General features: G+C 38.6%; 1 long non-coding RNA gene across 1 annotated transcript in view; it reads left to right on the forward strand.

Moving 5' to 3' along the window:
* Nucleotides 1-205: 205 nt before the first annotated feature.
* Nucleotides 206-25711, forward strand: part of LOC140627166 (uncharacterized) — a 126409-nt gene continuing 100903 nt past the window's right edge. Inside the window, exon 1 of the long non-coding RNA XR_012026046.1 lies at nucleotides 206-428. This is a non-coding gene — a long non-coding RNA (uncharacterized lncRNA). The remainder of the gene's footprint in view (nucleotides 429-25711) is intronic.

Below are 25711 nucleotides of genomic sequence, written 5' to 3' on the forward strand. Positions count from 1 at the left end.
TCGGCTTTCACCTTGCAGGCCTCGCCCACTCTGTTTTAGAGTCAGGAGCTGGGAACAGCACCTGTTCCCTCCTCTCCCAGCGCGGGCTGGACATTTTGGCGGCACCCCTCTCCAGCAAGCCAGGTGTCGGGGTTTGCGTTTTCCAGTTCGCCCTCCCTCCCCACCCCCTCCCCACGCAGCCCTATTTCCGTGGCCGTGGGCCCGGGGAGCAGAGCGATCCGCGCTCACACACCCCGGATCTCCAGCAGGCCACCTGCTTCGGAGAGCGTCGGGCGGACCGCACGGACCCACCTGCCTCCCGAAGTTTGGGGCGTGGAGGGGGGGCCGGGACACGTGGCGGCTGGCTATGGCTCAGCCGGGGGGTCCGGAGGCGACCCGGGAAGATGCCGCCGGGGACGGATTCGCCGACGTCATCAAGAGTCGCGCTGGTAGGATCTCGCTGTTTTGCTCTGCGGTGTGGGGGTGTCCAGCGCACCCCGCTGCTCTGCGCCGGGGCTGTGCCCTGGAAGTTAGTACAGGGTTTCCGAAAGTTGCGGCGCTGAGCCGAGGAGCAGCAGAGGACCGGCCCCGCGCCCCCGCGCGCGTGGGGGGCGGGGGGCGGGGGGGGGGCGCTGCTCTCCGCGGAGCCGCGGGTGCTGCCTGCCTTCTGCGCCCAGTGGGTGCTGGTGCGGAATTTGGGGGTCTCGGTTGTCTTCGGAGGGCGAGCCGCCCGATGTCGGTTTTCTGATAGCGCCGTAACTTGTTCTAAAACGTAAAGGGATGAGCGGACCCAACTTCAACATCGTCCTGGCTTTGGAGGACCGAGGGAGGGAAAGAGGGAGGGGGGGTGTGAGCAGGGCGGGCCGTGGCCGGCGGTGGCCGAGCGGGCAGCTAAGAAATCCGAGAAGTTTCACCTGCCTTCATAGCTGGGCTAAAGGGAAATGTCAGGGGCGACGCGAAGGCTCGCGTGCCCGGAGCCGCACTGAAGGAGTGGACGAGGGCAGCGGCAGGAACGCAGAGTCCACGGTGTTCGCAGGGCCTCCCTCCACGACGCGCTTTCCCCCTTCACCCCCACGTGTAGATTTCACTTGTGATGAATCTTCTGGTGTTTGGTAGCTTGGCCTACATATGCAAACGCTTGTAAAGCAGGATAGGTCGGTAAAGCTGCAAATGGAAGCAGCTGTTAAACTCTCCCAAAGGATGAAGTTTCAGCTGCTTGGATCTGCTGCTCTAGCCCTTGGAAATGCACCAGGCTGTGGGCGGCAACATAACAGGATCATTCCAGATTTCTTTACATACTTTGCTGGGCGCTGGAGAGGACGCAGTATAAAGTCACTGTCCAAGTGTATTTCTCAAGTGAGATGCAAGAAAATATCACGGTACAAAACAAAAATGACTCAGAAACACAGGACTTGGATAAGCTAGCGACCAGCAAAGTGTTTAGAAGATTGTAGAGCAGGATTTCTTTTCCCAAGTACTGTAAGTTGGTAATGACAGCTAGAAGTCAAAAAAATAAAAAAATAAAAAAAAAATAAAAAAAAAAGGTGCCTCTTACAGTGCCTGGGAGAAATCCTTTTGGGTTTTGTCCCCCCACCCCCATCTTAAAACCACACTTGCCACCTTTTCTTCATCCAGTTAATAACCTAACACGCTTCTCAGATTTTAAAGGGGAAAAGGATGAACTTTAAGTGGAATGTCTTTAATCAGTCAACACCTAGGATAACAGAATTGGCTGTAAGTAGTTACCCTAAAATAAGAGTTTGAAAAAGGTTGGGTAGTTCCATAGATTTGTGTTAAAGTTGCTGCTGTTTATACATTTTATTATATAGTAACTCGTCACTGTAAGTATCTGCAATATGCCGAAGGATATTTACTATAAACTTGTTAATACTATTTTGGAAAAAAAATGTTTTTTTTTTTCTTTAAGGATTGATTCTACAAAGTAACTATCATTGTGCTGCTTCTACCCTTGTCAGCCTATGAGAAGCAGAAAAAGATCTACATATATTTTCTCAAAACTAGGTTCACGTGTTTTAGAAATGGCTTGTTCAACTCCATCTGTAAAGAAAATTCAATCCACCTTTATATAACTTTGGATTCCGTGATAGCCACTACAGTTGAGAGCCACTGTTTTAAATGCAATGATTTATTTTTTCTTTACATTTATGAAACTGAGAACTCTAAGAAGTCCTGGTGGGGTGAGTTCTAGGTCCAATGTACGGACCAATTTTTCAAAATTGACCTTTGTTTTTTTGACAAGCCCTTCTCTCTTAAGGGGTTAGAGGCTATTAAATTATAAAATTACATTTCCTTGGAATACCTTAATTTCTATACCTTCATAAAACCAGGGTCTTTGCCTTGTAAGGTGTTTTTTGTTTTTTAAGATTTGCTTTCTTGATTCTGAGGCATAAGGGGTGGCTGCTATTAATAAATGCTTTTTGTAGCCAATTGCTATGCATTGGAAAGCATAATGTGGTGGGGCTGTGATGCCAAACAAAGCAAACCAAAAACCTGTTACACTAGCAATATCTCTTTCCACCCGCTACCGTTCCTCTCAAATAAATTAGTTTCTAGACCTGGTTAAATGAGGAGAGAAATTTTAGAGTGTGTTATTAAAATGCCTCAAAGGATATAAACATAAGGTTAACATAAGTTGTTTAAATATATTTTCAGTGGCACTATTGGAGATTGTTTCTTACACTATAATAAGCAGAGCTTTCTTTTAAAAATTGAGGACACAAACATGATTAAATCAACCAAAAGGTATCTCATATACAGTGGTCTGGGTCAAGTTATGTGAAGTCACAACAGTGTGGCACTTTCGCTATATCATTTTCTTTTCCTATCACAACTGCATACTCTTCACTTATCTGCACAAGGGGCAATACTTTGACATGATTATGGTTTACAGTAATCATTGCTGACCTCAGTAATCATAATGTGAGTATACCCCTGAGGAGCCCTATATATTGGGTGAAAACTGTTACAAAGTGAGTAACACAAACCAGAGCTTTCACTTTTCCAGATAAGTTTCAGATGTCTTAAAGATAAAACCTCAGCATTTGAAGTATTCAACATAGTATATTTACAACTGTCTATTCTTGTTAGGGTACCACAAATATGGGCACTTAATCTATTGATTGGGTATGCCTTCCTGTAATTAGAACTACCTCAGTGTAACATAAACAGCCCCATGTTGTTAATCTTTTTAAAACAGATGTAAATTTACCTAGCTTTGATTTCTTTCATGACTTTTTTGTGGCTTATTTTCATTTGGCATCTCCTGGCATCTTTAGATGTTTTTACTGGCACAGAATAATACATGAATAATTGAGTAAAACATGCCTATGAATTTGTGTCATGAAAGATTTAATCTCTTGAACCCTGAAGTACAGGTATTTTCTTCAGACGTAAATTAGTTAAGCAGTTTTTGCTTGTTTCATTTTGTTTTAGCGTATTTTACTTTAAAAAAAATCTAAAAGCTTATTCTTGGTCTGATCTTGGAGACTATTGCTATAACAAGATCTTCTAATGACCAAATTTGGTTTGGTAGGTTCCATATTTTATTCCAAATTCCAATTAAGGAAGAATATTGTATCAGAGCTTTGATATATTTGATTTTGCCTACCTACAGTGGTTATAAAGAGACTATTGCACAGAATAATGCATTATTAGTTAGGCTAATTATTTTAAACATACTTGACATATTTCTTTGGTATTTTAACTATACTTATTAAAGACAAGAATGCATTGTAGTTGATCCTATGTTTTCAGTTAATGCTCTTAAATTATGCTCTTACATTGCTATGTTGTAAACCATGAGATGGTCTCAGGATAAACCAAGAATCAAAGTAGACCAAGATACTGTAGATTTTACAAGGGAAAACTAAGAAATTAGAAGGCCTTTTGAGTAACTGTTGCTTTAACAATTTCAATTGGAGTTTTTTTTTTTTTTTTTTTTTTTTTGTTAGGCCATTTAATAAGTAAAAAAAAAAAAAAATCACTGTGGTAATGAAGCCTGTACTTATTCATCCCAGGAAAGTTATATGATTATATCATCCTAGAGGATTGGGGTAATTCATTGAACATGTTTGTACAAGACCTGTTTTGGTGCTTAAAAAAAAAGGAAAAAAACCTTGAGTGTTAAGATTTTGCTTTGATTTACAAGAATGTACAAGGATTCTTTTCCAGAGAGACCTTGCTAAGGAAATTGTAAGGAGTGCTTTCCATAGATAACAGCTACTAAAATACGTTGTACTAAATTGTAAGTTTTATTCTGTTTTAGATAATTGGGTATGACAGCCTCCCTATTGCAAAAATAATAGGCCCAAGGACTAGAAGACAAGGAAACTTCCATTCTCCTTCTGGATTACAGACAAAACCATGGAAATTTGTGGGAGCTGGAACATGTTTTTGTGCAACTTAACATGATCCCAATGTTGTTTTCAAATTTATTACATTTTCTCTGATATGATAGTGAATTAGATTTTATTCTTTCCACCAAGGAGGGAAATTAGAAATTTTCACGTTGAATTAATGAGTACATTTGGCTTGAGACTGAGGACAACTTCGAAGTTTCTACTTTTAAGTTTTGCATAAAGTTGATAGCTGCTTCCGCTGTAATAAATTTAGCCAATTTATCTTGACATTCAGTGATTCTGAGTTCTACCTTTCTCTGTGTTCAAAGTCTGTTCTCTATTATAATGAAATTGAAAGTAACATTAATGAATTCTAAAAGTTTTGAAAAATGTAGGTAGTTAGGAGGGAAATGTCCAGTGATGTACTAGAGCTGGTTTGCACTGGCTCTGGAGAGCCAGTTGTTGTGTGAATCTCCTCCTATTTTCAAATTCAGTGACATCATGTTGGTCTCTTGAAATTACCCTTGTGGGATTATTTATACTACTGAAATGAGCAAATGCTAACTACTCATTATTTACCAATATAACACTGGAAATATTGAGATAAATAAATTGAAAAAATCCATTATGTTGAGGCTGTATATCAGATGCGCATACTCATGAAGGTAGCAACCTAACCAGCTGTCACTACATTTTGCATGGCAACATACCTGGAGCTAGGCCACTTCTGTTTTTGGTTTGGCACCTCCGTGATATCAGAGCTGGTGTGTTTGTGATGGTCTTGGCATTTTCGTTCTGAGGACCAGTTGACAGCTACTGTTCAGGCACCACCTAGGGCCAGAAGAAAGGAAAAGAACCACCAATGGGATCTCTTCCAGACTCCCCTCCAAGAGACTGCTGCTTAGGTCTCATGGCAAATGTGTTACATGACCATCCCCAGATGTAGTTCATGCTAAGACTGAATGTTTGGCTTTTGTAACCTCTAATGAATTTTGGTAAGGGAATGAAAATGGTGTTAGGATCTTGATTTAGAGAATTGGTTTACTTTGTTTACTTTCGAACAGTTGGGGCTTTTGTCATGGTAACATATTAAGTGACATTTAAACTCTCAGGTCTCCTTTTCATACAATCATAAATTTTAGGCTTGGGTCATGAGCTCTCACTTATTGTAAAACAGGTGAAGCCCATCCTAGCCCATGAACTTAAAGATTTAAGAGCCATGACTCTGTCCCTAGTTTAGGGCCATTAAGTCATCCTTTGAATTTTGTTCTCCACTGAAACCTGACCGGTCTTAGCCCATGAAACTGACATGCTATTTTGAGAATGGGCCTAATTTTACTGACAACTGCAGGCCTGCCCAAAGACAAGTACGGTATGTACATGGCAATGATATATGGCTACATTTTAATCCATAAAAGCTGATTGGAATGACCACTTGAGAACACCTTAGCACCTCTGTCATTATAGTAACTACAAACTGGTTCATTTGGGAATCATTTTTTACTTTAAAATGCCCCTATCTGCCCTGTCCCTTTGCCACACTACCCTGTTACTACTGCCCTTTCTTGTAACATCATTTCAAGTACTGGGGATGAGTTATCAGTTCTGAATTTGTATTTAGGGTAGAGGAATTCTATTATCTTTATCTATCCTGAGGAGTTATCTTGTCAAACCATCACAAAAAAAATGAGTAGAAAATGGAAAAAAAAGACCTTATTGTGGCTTGAATATATTTCAAACGGAATAATTCTACGTGAATGTACTTAATTTAAAGAATTTCTTACTCAAAGAAAATGGTAAGGATTAAGTCTGTGGTAGGAGTTTGCTAAAGATTAAAGGGAACTGAATTTTAAGGAGTGAAAAGGTAGTAGTGTGATCTGGTGGGGAAGTTACTGGATAGCTGTAGTTACATGTTCTTCTAAGAGAACATTAGGCTCCTCAGAAAACACAAGTGGGAATTATCATCTGTGCCTGAATAAATTTGGAGGCAGAAGTAACTACAAAGCTCCTGGCTATAATTCTCTATACCAAGCAATGTAACTACCTAGAATTTTTTTTTAAAAAAATATGAATGTCTAGGCGCCTCCTATAGAGCCTCTGATATATTTTGTTGGGGAGGTATGCACCTGGGTAGTGAGTCTCTACCAGGAATTTGAATAAGAATTTCTGTTTTGAGGAGTTTTGAAAAGCTCTGGTTTGTATTTTTTTTTTTTGTCTTTTTTTTCCCCTTCATTTAACGATGCAAAACCTAACTGCTGATTGGACATACATTCACATGTAACTTTTTCTCACATTTATAACCCAACAGGTAAGTGAATTTAAAGGAACTGGTATAATCACTATATAGAGCCTACTGTCTTGATGTTTCAGTATTTTATTCTAACCCATTTCTTTTATACTCTAAAACACCTTTATTACGTTGTTTGGTGAGATAGATGGACAAGAAGACAGAGGTGCCTAAGGTCAGGTCAACCCTCAGCCAGTCAGGTCTATCATGTGATGACTCTCCAACATAGAACTTTGACTGGACCAAAGAGTCCCTTGGGAGCCTGGCTGGAGCCAGCAGCTTGGAGAAGGGGTGCAATGGTGTACGTGGCACTCTCTTGCTGGTCTAGGCTCTGTGTGTGTGTGTGTGTGTGTGTGTGTTGTTTTGTTTTGTTCTTCAACCCAGCTTTTGGTTTTTGATCATCACAGGAACCTTGCTAGGTTGTTTGCTCTGTGCAACTGTTAAATATTTCTGTTTTCCCCATGCTAGTATGTAAAAAATCATTGGCAGTTTCCAACGATTTATACCTACAAAAGTTGTGTGTACCCTTCCTTTAGATGCTCTGAAAATACAACCCAATATCTAATAAATCTATTATGTTGACCTTAAAAATTAAACTGTATATTATTTAATAGCAAAAATGGGTTTGTTTGGCAATAATGGAGATTTTGTAATTCAGGACATGGATGCCAAGGTACAGCCATAGGCAAATCCAATAGACAAAGGAGAGAAATGTTACTTTATGGGGCACCTGTGTGGCTCAGTTGGTTAAGCGTCTGCCTCTGGGTCAGGCCATGATCCCAGAATCCTGGGATGGAGCTCCACATCAGGCTTCCCGCTCAGTGGAGAGTCTGCTTCTCCCTCTGTCCCTCCCTGCTCTCATGCGCACGTGCACACACTCTGTCTCTCTCAAATAAATAAAATCTTTTAAAAATGTTACTTTATGCAGAAGAGGGAGGAAGTTGGGAGGGATTTTTCAGAACAAAGGTTGATTTGTTGCAAGGTAGTTGATATCTTGTAGGAGATGGTATGTACATCTTTTCCCTGGTGGGGCCTCTAATTGATGATTCTTTCCTGCTAAGGATTCTTCTGTTGGGGACCTGTGAGTAATTGATAATTTTTCCTGTCATTGACCTTGAGTGGTATGGTTCCTCCTTCTAGCCTTGGGCTGTATTTTCCTGAAGTGTCCCTTTATCTTCACAATTGTGATTAAAAATAAGAGCTAAAAGGACTCATGAGTTAGAAGAGTAGAGAATAACTTGTAGATTATGAATTAAGTACCTGAGTTTATAGACGGTTGATAGTCTAAATAGTCATTCACACCTAAATGTGAAATAATTAATTTCAATCACTTTCTTTCTAACATTGATCCTTCATTGCCCAAATTGGGATTTGGAGTGGGAGCAGGTGGAAGAGAAGTATTCTTAGACACAGAGGTGATGAACTGGGATGTAACAGGGAAAATGAAGCCCAAGAGAGTGTTTGGTTTGACGTGTGTCAAAAAAGAAGAGATTCCCTACAATATGTACTTCTAATTCTTTAGAGCCCCAATACCCTCTGTGATACTGGAGCAATATATATAACACTACTCCTTATTCTGTTTCCTAAATCCTGTTTTCTGCTTGAACCCATAAGGCATTTTTGTTTCACTAGTTTCAGAGCTTAGAAGCAGACTATACATACGCTACCTTATTACTGTGTTGTGGGAGGTTTGGGAGAGAGAATGAAGCTCTGTGGTAAAGGAGACTTTGGTAAAAGGATTCTGATCTATGTAGGTAGTTTTACTGTTGTCAAAGAAAATTGACTTTTTATGTTGGCTTCTGACTACACCCAAAAAGAGAGGGAAGTAGCTATTTCTCCTCCTATTCGATTTCCTTCCTCTTCAAACTTCCTTTCCTCCTTGAACCTCATTGTCCGTCCTCTCAAAAATAAAAATTAGTGCTCTGAATACTGTAGTACAATAAGATTATGATATGAATGAACTTCTTTGGTATGGTTTCATTCCTTTGCCACAATTTTGTAGCATTAGGCCCATGGAGAAGCATGTTCCAAGTTTCATTATGCCAACTTTCAATTCAATTTTCAGATAAATCTTGTGTAAATTTTGGACTGCTTGCACTTTATTTTACAACATAACTTCTATGTTTAAAAATTTTTGGCTCATTTAAAATTAGGTTTGTGAGATGATACAGGGACTGTCTGCTGTGATTATTAAAACATCCAGGACAGATCGCAGTCTCAGTTCTCTACAGCAGTGCAGTGGCTCTCAAACTAGAGTGTGTGTTGGAATTCTCTGGGGGGCTTAAAACACAGATCCATGTGCCTCGCCTTCAGTTTCTGATTGAGTAGGTGTTGAGTGAATTTTAAGAAGTGGCAGTTCTCACAAGTTTCCACGTGCTGCTGATCGTGCTGTTTTAAGGATCATATTATGAGAAACGCTGCTATGTTACAGAAGTTAGGAAGGAATTGGTGAGCAATATCTGGTTGGTTAAACATGGAGTGAGAGGTTCTTTGTTCTAGGAAACAACAATATAGGACTCTTCAGAGCTATTGGAGACGGGGTTGCTTCAACAGTCTATGTCCCTGTGACCTAAATAGGAGTGGTTCTTTAATCCTATCAGTTTAACCCCTATCTATATATTGAAAGGACAGGGCTAAGGCAGTTGAAATGACTGAAGACCTCTATAGACATGAATATTTATTAACTGTAGCTTGATCAGAAATTCCATTTATCCTATGTATGTCTTTGCCTTTTAAATTACTATTTAAATCCAATACAATTAATGTTATATGACGTGTCTCTGTGTGTATATGATGTCACAGGTGATATTAGAGATGGCTAAGTTCTTGGTTCAGTTGTTTGCCCAAACCAAGCATTTTCCCTTGCTACTCTGCTTTGTCAGGAGTGTAGCAGAGCTTCTCTCTGCTCCCCCAACCCCTCGAGCATGCACTCAGTCACTAAAGGTAGATAACTATAAATATATATCTAACAAATTGTAAATTATTGAAAGATCACCAGCCAAAATTATTTTAATATTTTGCTGTCTCCCACAATATGCCATCTTCTTTCTTCAGTAAATTGTCCTCTATTGAATAGTTCATAAGCTTGTAGTTCTTGGAACACTTATTCCATGTACTTTTAATACTTTGATGAAATAAGTTTTGAGCACATGGGTTAAACAAAGTTAGCAGATTTCTTAATGGTTCATTTCTGAGAAATCTTATGCTTAAGTACATAATAGCTAATTCAAGGGAAGACTGAAGTTTTTCAAACTTGTTTTAACATGGATTTTTTTTTTTGAGGAGCTTTTTTTTGTGGATTATTGTTTCATGGAGCTTAATCTGGGAAATAGGAAATAGAAAGTGTAAGTATATTTAACCCAGGGATCAATTGGCTTATTCCAGCTGACTTACCTAATTTGAAACACCTTTGCCTTCTACACTACTTGATGTTTTCTCTAACAGGCCTTACTCCCTGATGATGATAATCATCATCCTGGTTGTAAGAGGGTCATCTTGATTATGTTTTTAATAGCATATAGTTTCTGTAATATTAAAGAATGTTCTAAAAAAATGGCAAAATATAACCCAAATAAAAAAATCACCTAAGTAGCCCTCATCTAAACTGTTAGTATTGACATATGTGCATTCATATATATGTAAATATATTTACGCATATATACATGAACATATGTGTGAAACACAAGGTATAATACTATATATGTGCCTTCTATATCAATAGGATTAAAGTGATTCATATTTATATAGGATGTATGATATCTGTGGTAATACATAAGAGTATAAACCTAATGTGCATACTGTTATAATGATTTTGTCCATCAGTATAATATAAACCTATCACACCATCTTTATATTTTCTTTGATAATACCTGTTTCAATAAGATATAAGTGGCATATTAGAGACACCAAGATGGGATCCAGAAAGGGCTACCCATACCCCCAGAGTCTTTGAGAACTGTGCAATATATTATGGGGAGAGTTGGAGGTGAGATCTCACATCCACCCATGAAAAGATGTTTTTCATAAAATGTGTCTCATAAATGTGGTTTCTACCCTGACTTGGTTACATAATTATGTGAATCATTTAAATCTTGTTAAAAGTGTGTTTCTGTTTCTGAAGTACAGACAGGGACTGAATTGATTCCTGGTCAGTCAGAAATATATATAGAAGGAAATATTTAAATAGACCTAGAAGTCTATGCTAAACAAAACTTACTGGATAAGAAGAAAGAATATATGCCGTTTTGGGGATATGGCATCAGAAAGACCGAAAGGGAAAAAAGTCTGAACTTTGTAGTGTGTGAAACAAGGGTGTTCAACTGGAGCAAACATTGAGGATGCGGATGCATTAGTATGTAAGGTGAACTGAGAGTACTCATGACAGATATGGCACCGCAGTGTTGGCCAAGTGATTTGGAGGGGAGGGTATTTTGATCATGACGTACATTTTAAAAAGAAAGCAACGTGAATGTGAGAATTCACCTGCAAATGCAAAAAGTAAATTCCATAACTTTGATACCTTGCTCCTGATAAAATAATTGAATTAAATCTGTACCTTGCTCCTGATAGAATAATTGTATTAAATCTCTTCTCCTGTCTGCATATTATGACGTGAGAGATTTATTTTAAAATTAAGAAGCAGACTTGACAGTGTTTGTCATGGCCTAAGTCATATATAATGTAAAATACATGATTAGTTAAACTATATTAATCACCATAAAATCTCTAAATGCATTTTCTCAAATTTATGCATAGTGAATTACTGAGGTCATATAACCATAGGTTTGGGAATAGGCTGGTTTTGAATCACAAATGGAACTCTCTTATGAAGAACATTTCCAAAATGAACCCCGTGAGAAAATACATATTAATTATAGCTAGTCAAATGTGAGAAACGCTTACTTTTCATTTCATAGAAATAGGTGTTTTGTGATAGAGTGGCTATTTAACACTTTAAGTCAATTACAGTTTGGTTCAGAATAATGGTCATATTACAGATACTTAAAGATTTTGATTAAAATTCTAGTTATAAAGCAGTTTATTCACTGAAACAAAACTGTCAATATCTTAAATATCGATGGATATTTGACCAATTAAGTTAAAAAGTAATTAAAAATCTGCATCTTGGATGCACTTTAATTAGATACAGTAGGATAAGGCAGGGTATGTTAACATACAGAATAAAACATGCTTTTGTGTGTATTCTTCCCATTCGTAAGGACCAAAGCTTAAATGTAACTGCCATTTGATAATAGTAATTATTTTTCAGACAGAATAAATCAATGTCTCTAATTCACTCTCTTGCCATTTCCCTAATTTTTCATCCTTTCTAATATTGGGCAATATTTACATTAAAACCAATGAGGAAATTGCATTCAAGATGTCTTTGGGAGTATTCTGAGAAATGGCACACAACTTCCATTTCTAATTAAACCGGATTAGTCTGTGAAAATCATAAGTACAGATAATTTTACCGGTATTTATGGAATACGTAAAAAACACAGTCCTTTGAAGTACTCCCTTGAATAACATTAATCAATTGAATTTTTATTCTTGACAACTTCAATTATATATATTATTATGAAGACAATATGTATTTTAAGATGAATAAAGATTCTCTATTTTGTTTTACCTTAGGCCTAGAGGGTGCACAATAAGTTGTGGGATTACTTAAATCACATGCTCATACTATTTATTACATGCCTACATCAATCTTATGGTGAAAGTTGATGTGCTGAGTAGGCTACTTAAGCCCAACTGATGCTGATTAATTAGGAAACTTTTTTTTTTTAATGATAGGCACACAGTGAGAGAGAGAGAGAGAGAAAGAGAGAGAGAGAGAGAGAGAGAGAGAGAGAGAAGCAGAGACAGAAGCAGGCTCCATGCACCGGGAGCCTGATGTGGGATTCTATCCCGGGTCTCCAGGATCGCGCCCCGGGCCAAACGCAGGCGCCAAACCGCTGCGCCACCCAGGGATCCCTAATGAGGAAATTTTGAAGTCTCCCTTCTTATCCCCACCAAAGCCACAAAGAAATTCTACTTTCTCTACATCCCCTAAAACACACACACACAAACACATACACACCAAAAAAAAAAAAAAAACCTGTCTTGTCATTGGTTCTGAAATGTTACTTCTATATTCTTGCTTTTCTCTATCTTACTCCTTTCATACACTTTTTACTCTCTTAAACTCACTCTAAAGTAGGAGTAGAATGTTATTTCTTAGTGGCATTTTATTTGAATTCGGAGGTCATAGATACAAGGACAGAATGGCATGGCATTAAAACCAAAATAACAAGGTTTCATTACATACTGCTTTATAACCTCAATTAATAAGGCACCAACTGAACATTCATACCAAACGGAGACCAGCATTCCCAATGTGATGTTGCTGAGGTTAACTCCAAACTAGGAATCAGGAGATCTGGCAGGTCAGTGTTTTAATTTGGTTCTACTATTAAAATAACTGATTTTTTAGCCAGTATCAGAACCATGCCATTCTCAACTCTAAATGAGTATGCCTAAAAATGAAAGAATATCTTTGGGAGTCCATATGGGAAAGGTATGGGCAAAGGAAATGGGAAGAGAAAGACAAAATAGTTACATATTGCTTCATCAGAAGGGAGTGGGTGGTGCCAGCATGATGAGCGCACAGCCCATAGCATGATGTAACAGTGACATAGGATGCAGATCAAGTTATGCAGTGGGTTTTTTTTTTTGGGGGGGGTGGAGTTCAGGGAAAGATGAAATATGGCCTTCTTGAGGTAGTTTAAAGAAGTTTCCTTTTTGGAATCAAGTCAGGAGTCCAGATTGGTATTTATGAAGGAGATTTGTACTTTTTTAAAAATATTTTGTTTGAGAGAGATCATGGGTGAGGGTTGGGGGGTGTCAGTAGAAGGAGGGAGGGAGAGGAAGAGGAAGAAGCAGACTGCCCTGATGAGCAAGGAGCCCAACTCTCTCTTGGGGCTCTATCCCAGGACCCTGAGATCATGACCCAAGCCTAAGTCAGATGCTTAACGGAGTGAGCCACCCAGGCACCCTGAGATTTGTGCTTTAAAAATAAAACTGTTGGAAATTTTATATTTTCAAATTTTCACTTTAGAAATTACCTTTTTAACTGCCTAATGAGATTTGTAATCTATAGGGGGACCTGGGTGGCTCAGTGGTTGAGCGTCTGCCTTTGGCTCAGGTCATGATCCTGGGTCCTGGGATTGAGTCCCACATCAGGCTCCCCACAGGGAGCCTGGATCTCCCTCTGCCTATGTCTCTACCTTTCTCTATTTCTCTCATGAATAAACAAAATCATAAAAAAAATTTGTAACACATAAACGCGTGCACAGGGCAGCCCCAGTGGCTCAGAGGTTTAGTGCCACCTTCAGCCAGGGCGTGATCCTAGAGACCTGGGATCGAGTCCCACGTCGGGCTCCCTGCATGGAGCCTGCTTCTCCCTCTGCCTGTGTCTCTGCCCCTCTCTCTCTCCCTCTCTCTCTCTCTCTCTCTCTCTCATAAATAAATAAATAAATAAATAAATAAATAAATAAATAAATAAAATCTTTAAAATGTGCATATATAAATGCATATATATTTTTAAGGAGCGTACTCCTTATTTTTACTACGAAGAGTGCGTGTTTAAAGAAAGCAAATTAGAAACCACTTTTACATGACTTTCAAAGTCCTTACAGGCAGTCTGATTTAAAGAAAGGTTAGTCATAGATTGAACTTGAGATCACCCTGTAGAGCCAAGTCAGAAAGTATGAAAGTGTTTCACCTCTCATTTTTTCTTAGATTTTCATTTTGCGGATAAAAATGCTAACTATGAAGGGACTCAGGGAATACTTTCTGTGTTGTGCAGAATCAATTCAGTGTGGTAGATGCTGTGATAGTTTGCTGGGGTCCCCCTGTTATAGAAAGATGTTTTACCCAAATTGGTAGACAGCCGTCAGCTGTCAGCTGTGTTCCGGGACTGTCTCAGTTGCAGAGAAGTACCTCAGGTCCTGTTCCTCTCTAGGGTCGACCTCCTTCAGGGACTGATCTGTGAGGAACTGTAAAAGCCTTTTCATCTCAGACATATTGGAGACCACTCTGTAGGGCCATTCTATCTCTAGGGCTTCCTGTGGGGTTGTCGGAAGCTACTGTTGGGCTCCTCGGGTAGTAAGTTTGTCTTATGTACTCTGCTTCTTTCTTTTCTCTCTGGTGTTGAATCCGAGTGCCCTTCTGAATAAAGGACCTAAACGCCCTTTCACAGTTGGATTCCTAGTAACCCCTATCTGCGATAATAAAAGTATTATAACTTAATCAGTTGTCTCTTCCGAAATCAGAACTTCAGGCTTGAAACAAAAGCTAGTAAGTAGACTTCACTAAAAAGTTGAATCCTCTGTTTTGTACCAGACCAGTCCATGGTATGCTTTGCTATCAGATGCCATCAGTATCAGGACAGAGTTGAAATAGTAAAGCGGGATGGTCTAATCTGGTAAGGTAGTGGTTATTACCAGTTCTGTTTCCTCGTTGACCCAGGATTGACCCTTGCCTCCTAAAAGCACTTTCTTACTGAATGTTTCCTAGATTGAGAGGATTTTTGTCAAGAGGCCCTGTATATAGAATGCACATCACTCTCTATAGGGGCTTATTAACTACCTCCCTTTCAATTATTTTCCCTCTTACCTCTCGAAGCATTCATTTGTTTCATTATGCACCACTATTTTTAAAATTTTTTAAATAGAAGATCTGCATTTTAATTAGGTATAATCTACTTTTAAAGTCAGTTGAAAAATTTTCTAGGATGAAACATCTGTAATATCCAAAGGTGTCTGGCCTAGGGCAGAGAGAGTGGGAGTGCACATCTGTATTATTGCCATCATCAGAAAATGAAGTCCTATTGAAAACATGTTCATAATGTGTTCTACTCTCTAGGAAGCAAAAGTTTATATCCTGGAAAACTACTAGCATTTCTTATAGGCAATAAAAGTTTCATGACAGCCCAGACCTGAGATATTAAGCATATGCTCAGACATTTTAAAAATGTTATTACTGATTAATCTATAGTTATAAATAACTTTCATTGGCCCTGCTTGCCTAAATAAATATGGTAATTTATGGTTTGTGTTGTTTCATACAAATATGGCCCTCTGCCTTTTGTCTAAAAGTAAAGTTACTCTTGGCTGCCATATAATTTTACAATAATGAATATTGAGATAGGATGAAGAAAGTACTCAGAAGTAGAAATAGCAGTGTTAAAAAAATAAAAAGGCCTACATCTTTAAAGGTTAATCCTAATTGCTAGATATAGTATGACATAAAACATTAACGTATTTCTTAAATCCTAGTAAGTGAATTGACATTAAGAGGCAAAAACCCAACTCTTTACCAAATGAAATATATTTTCATTATTTAGGCATAAATTGTCAAGGTTAAAGTAAGACAAAATCCCCCCATCAAGAAAATGATGAATATGATAGGAGAAACAATAAGCTCATAATGAGAGCAGAAATAAAAATCAAGAAAAGAATTACTCAGTTGGCTTCATTAAAAAATTACTTAAATTACTGAGTGGCTCAATCCCTTAGGCTTCTGACTCTTGATTTGGGTTCAGGTTATGATCTAGGGGTTGTGAGAGCAAGCCTCACATCAAGCTCGGTACTGGGCGTGGAGCCTGCCTAAGATTCTCTCTCCCCCTCTTACTCTGCCCCTCTCCCCATCTCCCTCTCTAAGAAAAAAAAAAAACTGTGTTTGATTCCATGGCCAGCAAATATTGAAAAGTCACATGCCAAATACAAAAGATTGCAGATGTAGGGAGGTTTTCTGAAGATTTTTTTTAATAAGACCTATAAACGGGGGATCCTTGGGTGGCGCAGCGGTTTAGTGCCTGCCTTTGGCCCAGGGCGTGGTCCTGGAGTCCCGGGATCGAGTCCCACGTCAGGCTCCCAGCATGGAGCCTGCTTCTCCCTCCCCCTGTCTCTCTCTCTCTCTCTCTATCATAAATAAATCTTTAAAAAAAAATACCTATAAACGTGAGTAAACAAATTTTTGTTTATGCAATCAAATACAATGCACTTATAAAAGCAAGTGATAAATTTCTAAATACACTGATGAAATTGGTGAAGAATTAATATGTGTGTCTGTAAAGAATGTAATATCAAGTGTGCATGTGGGAGAGATTGTAAGTAATCATGGACCATGTATAGGTACTGAGGTTAAGAGTGCTATAGTACTATTTTACTCTGGTCTATGTGTAGTTTCAATTTTCAAAGGAATACAGATTATCACTCTATCATTAAGAAATGTTTTAAAAACTTCAAATTTAACTTCCTTTCTTCTAAAGGCATGTGCTTTCTCATATGTGGAATATAAGAAACAGTGCAGAGGATCATAGGGTAAGGGAGGGAAAACTGAATGGGAAGTCATCAGAGAGGGAGAAAAACCATGACTTTTTTTTTTTTTTTTTTTTGGATATATTTTTTTGGAGTTCGATTTGCCAACATATAAGAATAAGACCCAGTGCTAATCCCGTCAAGTGCCCCCCTCAGTGCCTGTCACCCAGTCACCCCAAACCCCCCCCCCCGCCCACCTCCCTTTCCACCACCCCTTGTTCGTTTGAGAGACTCTTAACTATAGGAAATTTAGGGTTGCTGGAGGGGAGGTGGGTAGGGTGGGGGGATGGGGTAACTGGGTGATGGGCGTTAAGGAAGGCATGTGATATGATGGGCACCGGTATTATATGCAACTGGTAAATAATCACATACTACATCTGAAACTATGTACTTCATGTTGGCTAACTGGACTTAAATAATAATAACTTTTTTAAAAAGGTGTAGGCTTTGTAACGAAGGTAAAGCCATGTCAAGAGCTGAACTCTGTGAGTAGAAGCTCACTTTTAGATCTGGTCTTAAACTCTAATTAGGTAGACCATGTGTACATACATTCTTTAACAAGTGACAAAGGATTCTCAGTAGTGTTTCCATGTGAGGATAAGATTTTTTTCAGCCTCTCTCCAGAAATTTGTTTTCCTGAGCCTTAAGTCATGAGGACAACAGGAGATTTGGAACACTGGAAAAATGTATTAAAAGCCACCGGAGAGAAATCAAGCTTAAAAATAAACATAAAAACATTGCACATATGCAAGATATATAACCAAATGGAGACCTTTCTGGGAGCCAGGTTTAGAATATTCATAGATAGGTGGTTGAGATCTAATCGGTCTTTCAGTTTTTGCCATGCTATGAGTGAGAGAGTGAGCGTGTTGCTGATGACTTGCTCTTGAAAATAAAATAGTTTATATACCTAGTATACTTGATCAAAATCCTGTGAGCCATGTTCCAAGAAATGAGTTTGGGAGCCAGTAAGTTCTCAAATTGGCAATTTCAACACACGATTTGGTGTAGTAACGTTCATATTAACCTTGCTAGGAAGTCTGAACATTAGCTATTCAAATACTACTCCATATTGTTCACAGGCATTTCCCAATGTTTCAGTATTGGCTGTGTTTCTTTTCAAAGTTAATTTAGTTACTTATTAACCATGTTTTAAAAAACCCCGACTGTATAAAGAAAATATAGAGCATTAGGATTATATGTTAGGAGTAATTTATGATTTTAGGAGTTTATGAATGTTCTAGGGAAATCTTATTTCTTGTCCTCAGAGCTAAAAGATTAATATGTATTGTGAATTTGGAAATTCTCAACAAGCAGCAACTCCCAGAAGTGGTGTGCTGGATAGAGAGAGCAAGGTTCTACTTGCCAGACCCTGTGATAACCTTTTATACATAAAACAGGTAGCCTATGACTCGTGCTTTCGGCAAATACTGGTTCAGTCTTTGCTAATATAAAGCTGTCACATGAAACCACTAATTTTAAAAGATTGAACTTGATGCATGAGTTCTGATATTTACTTTGCTCTGGTTCTTGTACTTGTGTAGCTATGGGTCTTTTGTGAGTAGGCTGAATGACGGTAGAGTAGCGGTTGTCAGGTGTTGTGATTCGAAAACCTATATGCCCTTTATGCTCATCCCTGCTTTTGAAGTTCTATTAAAATAACATGGGAGATTTAAAGTCAGTACCACTGGTTTAGGCTGAGTGCTGGGAGGAGCAGATAATGATTTATAATTTTTAGGAACAAAAAAATCTTTCCACGATTGCCTACAGCGGTTCAGTGACTTGGCAAAAGGCTAGTTTTAGGAATGTGTTACTCTGTGGCAGTAACACAGGAATTTCTAACATGAAGTGCAGGCTTTGCCTTAAAAAGAGTTGGAAAATGAAGTTTGCCTCTTTACCATCTTAGATTTCCTTTTAAGGTTCAGAAAATTTGTATATTAGAAACCTACATTTTTGACAATTTATAAAGGAATATAAATAGTGCATGTGTAACTGTAAAATGCCACCTCCTCATTCTGTTCTGTTTCAGTATGTGGCCTGTGTTGTCCAAAGAATAGCAATGTAATTAATTGCAGGGTAAAAATTTAGGGTTCATTTTGCAGACCAAGTTATCCTGTTCCCACTACCTAAGATCTCCTATGTCCTTTGTCTTCCTTCTTGTTAGCATAGATTTCAGTGTTCTCTGTGTTTTTGGCATCCAGACAATGTGGTGATTAACTCGAATCTGATTTCCCTCATTCACTGAATCTTCTCCTTCCACAAGAAATAAAAACCGTCAATTTCAACTCTGTTTATTTGGAATAACTTGCCTTTGACTGCCGCTAGCATATTCCCAATTAAAATTCTGGTATAATTATGTTTATCACAATTACTATGTCTGACTGTTAACAAAAATTGGGTGATTATTACAGTATATCATACAGATGGCTGCTAACTTTGTCTAAGCCTGGACCTATATCTCTTGAGGGAATCAGTTGCCTGAAACAAGCATATAAATACTAGGATTATTCATGTTCATAACATTATTCACAGTAGCTAAAACATGGCAGCAATTTCCATTTGGCCACTGAAAGATGAATGGATAAGCAAAATGTGACAAGTGCGTATTTGCGTTTGTGGTAGGATATTATTCAGCCTTAAAAAGGAAGTTCTGACACATGCTACCACGTGGATTAACTTCAAAGATCTCATGAGGTGAAATAAGCCAGTTAGAAAAGACAAATACTGTATTCTACTTATGTGATGAAGCTTGAGTAGTCACAATCCTAGAGACAAAGTAGAAAGGGGATTGCCTGGGGTTGGGAAGACGAGGAACAGAGAACTATTTAATGGGTATAGAGTTTCAGTTTTACAAAACGAAAAGTGCTGTGGGTGGTGGTTGCACAATATGAATAGACTTGAGACCCGTGAATTGCACACTTAACAGTGGTTGAGATAATATATCTTAGGTATATTTTGCCACAATAAGAAGTTTAAAAATTATAACCTAAGAAAGCATGATTTTTTTCACCTCTCTGAAATGGTGCCTTTTAAATACAAAAATGAACAAAAGTTACTGAACTCCATGCTCTTTGAAGTAGCTAGCTATTTTCTGTTGCTGATCGTCAGTACTGAAAACCCAAATCTGTAATTTGGTGATGAGGCAACATAAAATTTTTTCGTAGCTCCATGAAGATCCTGTTGAACGCTCTGAGACTGAAAAGCACCTGTTCTTGATGGCAGACCAAGTATCCCCTTCTTGTTTCTGTGCTTTCCAAACATTCACATTATCACAGAAGTACTTGTATCCTCTGAATTTGAGCCTTGTAGTGGGGGAGCTTCATTTGATTTTGTTAAACTCATGGATTTATCCTTGGAGGCAGCACAGCAGCTTTTGCAGGTACAAAAATGGTCTTTGTATTTAAATATGCTGCCTGGAACACACTCCCATCTGTTTTCTGTAGTTTACACAAAGCATTAGTTCATTTCCAGGGGTTCAAAACTTCTAATTCTAAAGGTTAAATTCACACACAGAGAAGCCCAGTGGGATTAGAATCCCTATTTTAGAAGACTCCTGTCCTTTTGCACCGTGAACATGGCTTGCTATCTCTGCATTATCTGGCTGCAGAGCCATTACTCTGGCACTTCTTTTCTCTATAAACTTATTCCAGTCTTCGTCCTGATGTGATAGCACAAAGAGATGAGCAAGTCTCAGGACTGAGAATGAAGACATCTGGAGCTTATGATAAGGAAACTCCTTGAACTTAGGAGTTCAGTGTATCTTTCTTTTTTTCAGGTCCCTTTACACTTTCTAGACTTCCTGAAATCTTCACTATTAAAAACGACTTGTTATTTGGGAAACTGTGAGCCTGCTTCCTAGCTACAGATCGGGTAATTACACTTCCCAAATGTTCTGGGATAAATTCCATTTTAAATGTTCATTCCTGCTGTCAGACCGTGCATCTAGATGTGGGGTTTAGCAAATGGGTTTCCTGTAGCTGAACGACTCCACTTAAGCTTTATTTTGATAAAGTCAGATCTTCACTTATCTGAAAGCTTGCAATTGTGTTTCTCTACAGCTACATATTAGTATAAATGTTTCATCATATTTTTCATGTGCTTGTTACTTTAAAAAGAAAACCACTTGAGAGTAAAGGTTTCTAAAGTTGAAGAAGCTATATCCCACTTCTCTGGAAATTTCCTGAGCTGCTTTGGTCAGAGAAAAGTGACTTAAGAAATAGTAATTGTAATTCACTGTAGACAATTGTTTTCATGCTACCTCACCCCAAGTCTAAGTAAATTTTGATCTACAAGAGTAAAGCTCCGTGATCAAGTTCTGACTCATGGTTTCTCACATTGATGATGAATTGGTAGACATGGTCACCTATGGTAGAAATATATTGCAAAAAAAAAAAAAACAGTTCTGAACCTCTTCAGGAAAAAGGCAAATAAGATTTTCTTAAACTGATGAAAGCAAAATGAAGTGTATGAACTCAAAGGAATTGAGGAGTGAGAATTTCATGCCGAGTTATTAGGAGAAAATGTGTACACATCTAGATTTCAAAAATAGTCAAGTAAAAATGCAAAACAGTTAAAACAGGCTGGATTTTTCCCACTGAAGAAAGTGTAATTTATGTGCATTTGGTATCAGCTTTGTCACAGAATAAGAAGTAGAAGAAAAGGACTGAGGTAAAAATATTGCCTTGGTCATAGGCTGTTAAGAGTTATTTTGTTTTAGGGAGGATTAACTATAAAATTCTGAATTGTGTTGTAGCAGTTCTATAGAATCATAAAGTTGGGAATGTTATATTTATCTTAATCTTCTGGCAATATTTTAGCAAGACCGCTTTTTTAAAAAGTTGAGGCTTATTCTTTCATTTGAAGGAAGCATAGAAGTTAGGTAGTGGCCATAACTTCAGAAAGAGAAGAAATGGATTGGATTTATGATTATCTCTTCATGGTTGTAACTTTTATTCCCAGTGTTCTGAAATGTCATGATTTTCTGCCTCAAACTGACTCTCTATTTATTGTGCCAGACCCTGTGGGCCCCTTTCATTCTACAAACGTAGGCTCTTGGTAAACTCATGGCCATTTCCTTATATTCTTAGTAAATTCCCCACTTTGCATTTCCTCTTCTCATTGGGAAATTCCAATAGTGAATATTTATCTGCTATTTTCCATCTGTCTGGTGATGTGACAACCTGAGTGGCATCCTCCTGTTTACCTCTGAACCTTTCTGCTGGTTTGGTTTCTTTTATTTGTGCTATCATATATGTTATGTCCAACAAGGATTTTAACTTTCTCAACCTGGCTTTTTATAGTATGAGGTTCTTCGTGACACAATGTTTTCTTTTGTCTCTTGATTTACATTACACATACTTCTAAGGCATTCGCCAAGTTTATGTTGTCTTTTCTAAAACAAGAATACTGTTTGTTTGGCTTGTAATTTGATCACTCAGGTTGAAACTCTTCAAATTTCTGGTTTCCTCTGGCTGCCAATTTAGGCCTTAGACACAGAGGAGGACACATTCATTAGCATCTCCATATATCTGGGGAGGTATCTTCAACAGGCCAGGTTTTCCTGTAGTGATTGGGTGTGGCTACTTCCCTAGGAAGTCCCCAGATATCTGTATGTTGAGGTCTTTTCTTTTGGTACAGGTATTGGCCCAGAGGGAAACCTTCTGGTTTCCTGCTAGGGGATAGTGGGGTATGGATAGGAGTCTCCCTGCTAGAGTTCCGGGCATCAACTGGGAGAGGAAACTGGTGGTTGTGCCATTCAGTATCATTTATATCATTGTCCTATTTTCAGGTCTGTATTTCCATCTTCTTCACAAGTATGCCCAGTTTCCTGCCTCCAGATCCTGTCTGGCTCATCATTTCCAGGGACGTAACTTCATGTCTCCCTTTGATGGGGGTGACATTGGAAAAGGAATCTAAGGCTGAGATGATCCTAATGAGTTAGGGACAAACAGGGCTAGGCAGGGCAAGGTAGGGGGCCATGGAATCAGGTTCACAGAAATCCCCAAAATGCCAAGGTGTAAATAAACCAGAGATAATGGAGTAAGCCAGACCACCCTGCCCCAGGTGTGGGTGGGGAGAGTGTCTTTTTATGACCGTCATCTATGGCCAACAAAGAATAACCAGACCCCAAAGAAGAAGTAAACCATTAAAGGTGTTATCACCAGTCCTAACTCAAATCAAGACAGCACAAGAATCTCAAGGCCACAAGTTTCCCAGTCAGTTCTCAATGAAAGACTGCCACTATAAGCCCTCAGTGGCAACCCTGTTGGGATCACTCTCACTTCTGAGAACTTTCTCTGTATCCTCACTTAATAAACTTTTTATCCCTTTATTCCTTTGTCCTTTGTCCGTCAGATTCATTCTTCGACTCCATGAGACAAGAACCAACCTCTGTATCACTAATCCACACTTAAAAACGGTCTTTTTAACCTCATCCATTCATGTCCACAGTTTCAAATGTTCAAGTTTCTGCAAACTCTGTAGAATTCTTTGCTACAGAGCAGTTTGATTCTTGCTGTCTTCTTAGTTTCTCATGCCTCCTTCCCTGTCAAATAAGCATTTACTATTTTTATTTTCCCTTGGGAATTCTATTAAATAGCTTTTCTTGGCTCCCAAGATTATGTTGATATTAATTAAATTTTCTATTTTTCTCTTCTCTTCATGTCCTTTGGAATGTTTGTCATTTTTTTCTTTCCTCAAATGCAGGTAGATCAGTAGTAAAGGTGTTAAGCATGCAAGTTCAGTGAGCTATTTTTAAATTAAAACTGAGTTCATAGTATTTTCATACATTCGGTTGTAGAGTCACATGTGATACTCAGATGGTCCTTTTTTGTGTTTCCTTTGGAAGATTATGTAATAGAGGAAATAGAAACATCTTGGTGTCTCCTCTTAGTTTTTCATGCTGCCTTCCTGTCCTATGCTATTCCATTTGGGTGAATTTCTCAATGTTTCTTCATTCTCTTTATTACTACATTTTTTATTTTCTAAAAGCCAGCAGTATAGAGAAACTCCAATGATGGGTCATCTGAATACAACTCACCTTTAACTGTGGTTTGGTTGTGTGGCATTTACTAAGTGTTGTTGTGGGTTCGTGTGGCGTGAAAATTCACAGACATAATTAAACATGGTACTAGCATTCTGTAATGCATTTCATTGTCCATTTTTTTTCATTGTCCATTTTTTGTGCACTGTTTTGTTTCAGGATGCAAAATTATGCTCAAAGACTGACTTTGTCTTTGTCAGCAATGTATTTAACACCAGTTTACTTTTGGGATTTCACAAGCCAAAGAGCATAGAGGATGATGTCTCTCAATAAGTCAATAAAGAAATAACATATTCCAAATCAATGATAGATTAATTAATTAATCACACTACTGTTGCAGGCAGAGGGAGGAGCATGAAATAAAGTCCAAATTTTACTTGATGTATATACAAGTTTTTACTTGGGAGAGCTGGCTTAGTCAGTCAAGAGCTGATGTCCAGCTTCTGGCACTAAAGTCAAAGTCCCTTGTTGCTGGACTTGTTTCTGGGGAATGGTGGACTGGGCAAGATGGGCAAGATGAACGTTTTCTGTGGCGCTGCTTGGCTTTTACCACTATAGCTAAAAGAACCACTTTAACCATGGCAGGCTCTAATTACCCCCAAAGTATTTGGAAAGCTGGTTAGATCAGCAGCCACCACACCCAGACTGAACACCCTCAGTCCCCACAAACTGAGTATTTATAGTGTAAATGAACCCTAGACATGGTGCTTCTTTCTATGTTTTGGGTAACCCCCAGTGGGGCTCCTCAGCACCTTAGCTATGGAGTTCTTAACACATAGATTGTTGACATCCTGACACAACTTAATTCATTCTTACATCAAAACAACTTTATGCTTAAAAACAACTTCATGTTTGTCATGAAAAATTGGATTTGGAATAATACTAAACCAATATACAGCAAGTGTCCTCAAGTCTTCTATCCTTGGTGGACATCCTGCTTTCAATATGCAAATTAAAGGGCCCCACCCATTTGCTCCCTAGTCCTATGATTGAAGGAGGTCTCCTTCTAGCTCTGATTGCCTCACTTACCCTTAGTAATCCTAAGACATACCCAGAGTTCTAACAAATCCATCTTGCTTGTTGCTTGCCACATCTTTTTTCTAGTCTCCTGTTCTCCAAGCTTCACTGTTGGCCATATTTTTCTTTCTTGTAACTATATTTCTAGATTGATGTATTTTCTCCCCAAAATGCTTTCCTCTCAGCATGGACGCAGGCTCTCCTTCTTTTCCTCCTATTACAGCTAACACTGAGATGTAATGTTTGCTGGAGATTTGGCAACAACTGGAAGTAATAGTAGCACAGGATAAGAACATGTAGTGTTGTGAGATACATGACAGTTATGCTGCTAAAGTCATTTGGCCATACCCCATCGCTGAGGGTATGTACTCTCAGCCTACAGTACTTTATGGCTCATGGCTGCTCTCTCCCCTTTCCTATTTGGAGTTCCTATTGGCTTTCTGCAAATACAGAGACAAAAATAATAGTTTCCCCTGGCTTCAGCTAATGCAAAGAAATTATTGAGGTCACATAATACCTCAGTTGGAAGTACTCCATAATAGATTACTTGGCCAATATCAAGTGGCATTCCTCTGTTGGCATATAGGAATTTAACTCGAGCAGCTGATAGACCAAGAGGTATCAAGGTATTAACTCCCAGCACAAGGAACACATCTCTCCA

The sequence above is a fragment of the Canis lupus genome, chromosome X (assembly GCF_048164855.1).
Source record: "Canis lupus baileyi chromosome X, mCanLup2.hap1, whole genome shotgun sequence".
NCBI classification, from domain to species: Eukaryota; Metazoa; Chordata; class Mammalia; order Carnivora; family Canidae; genus Canis; species Canis lupus.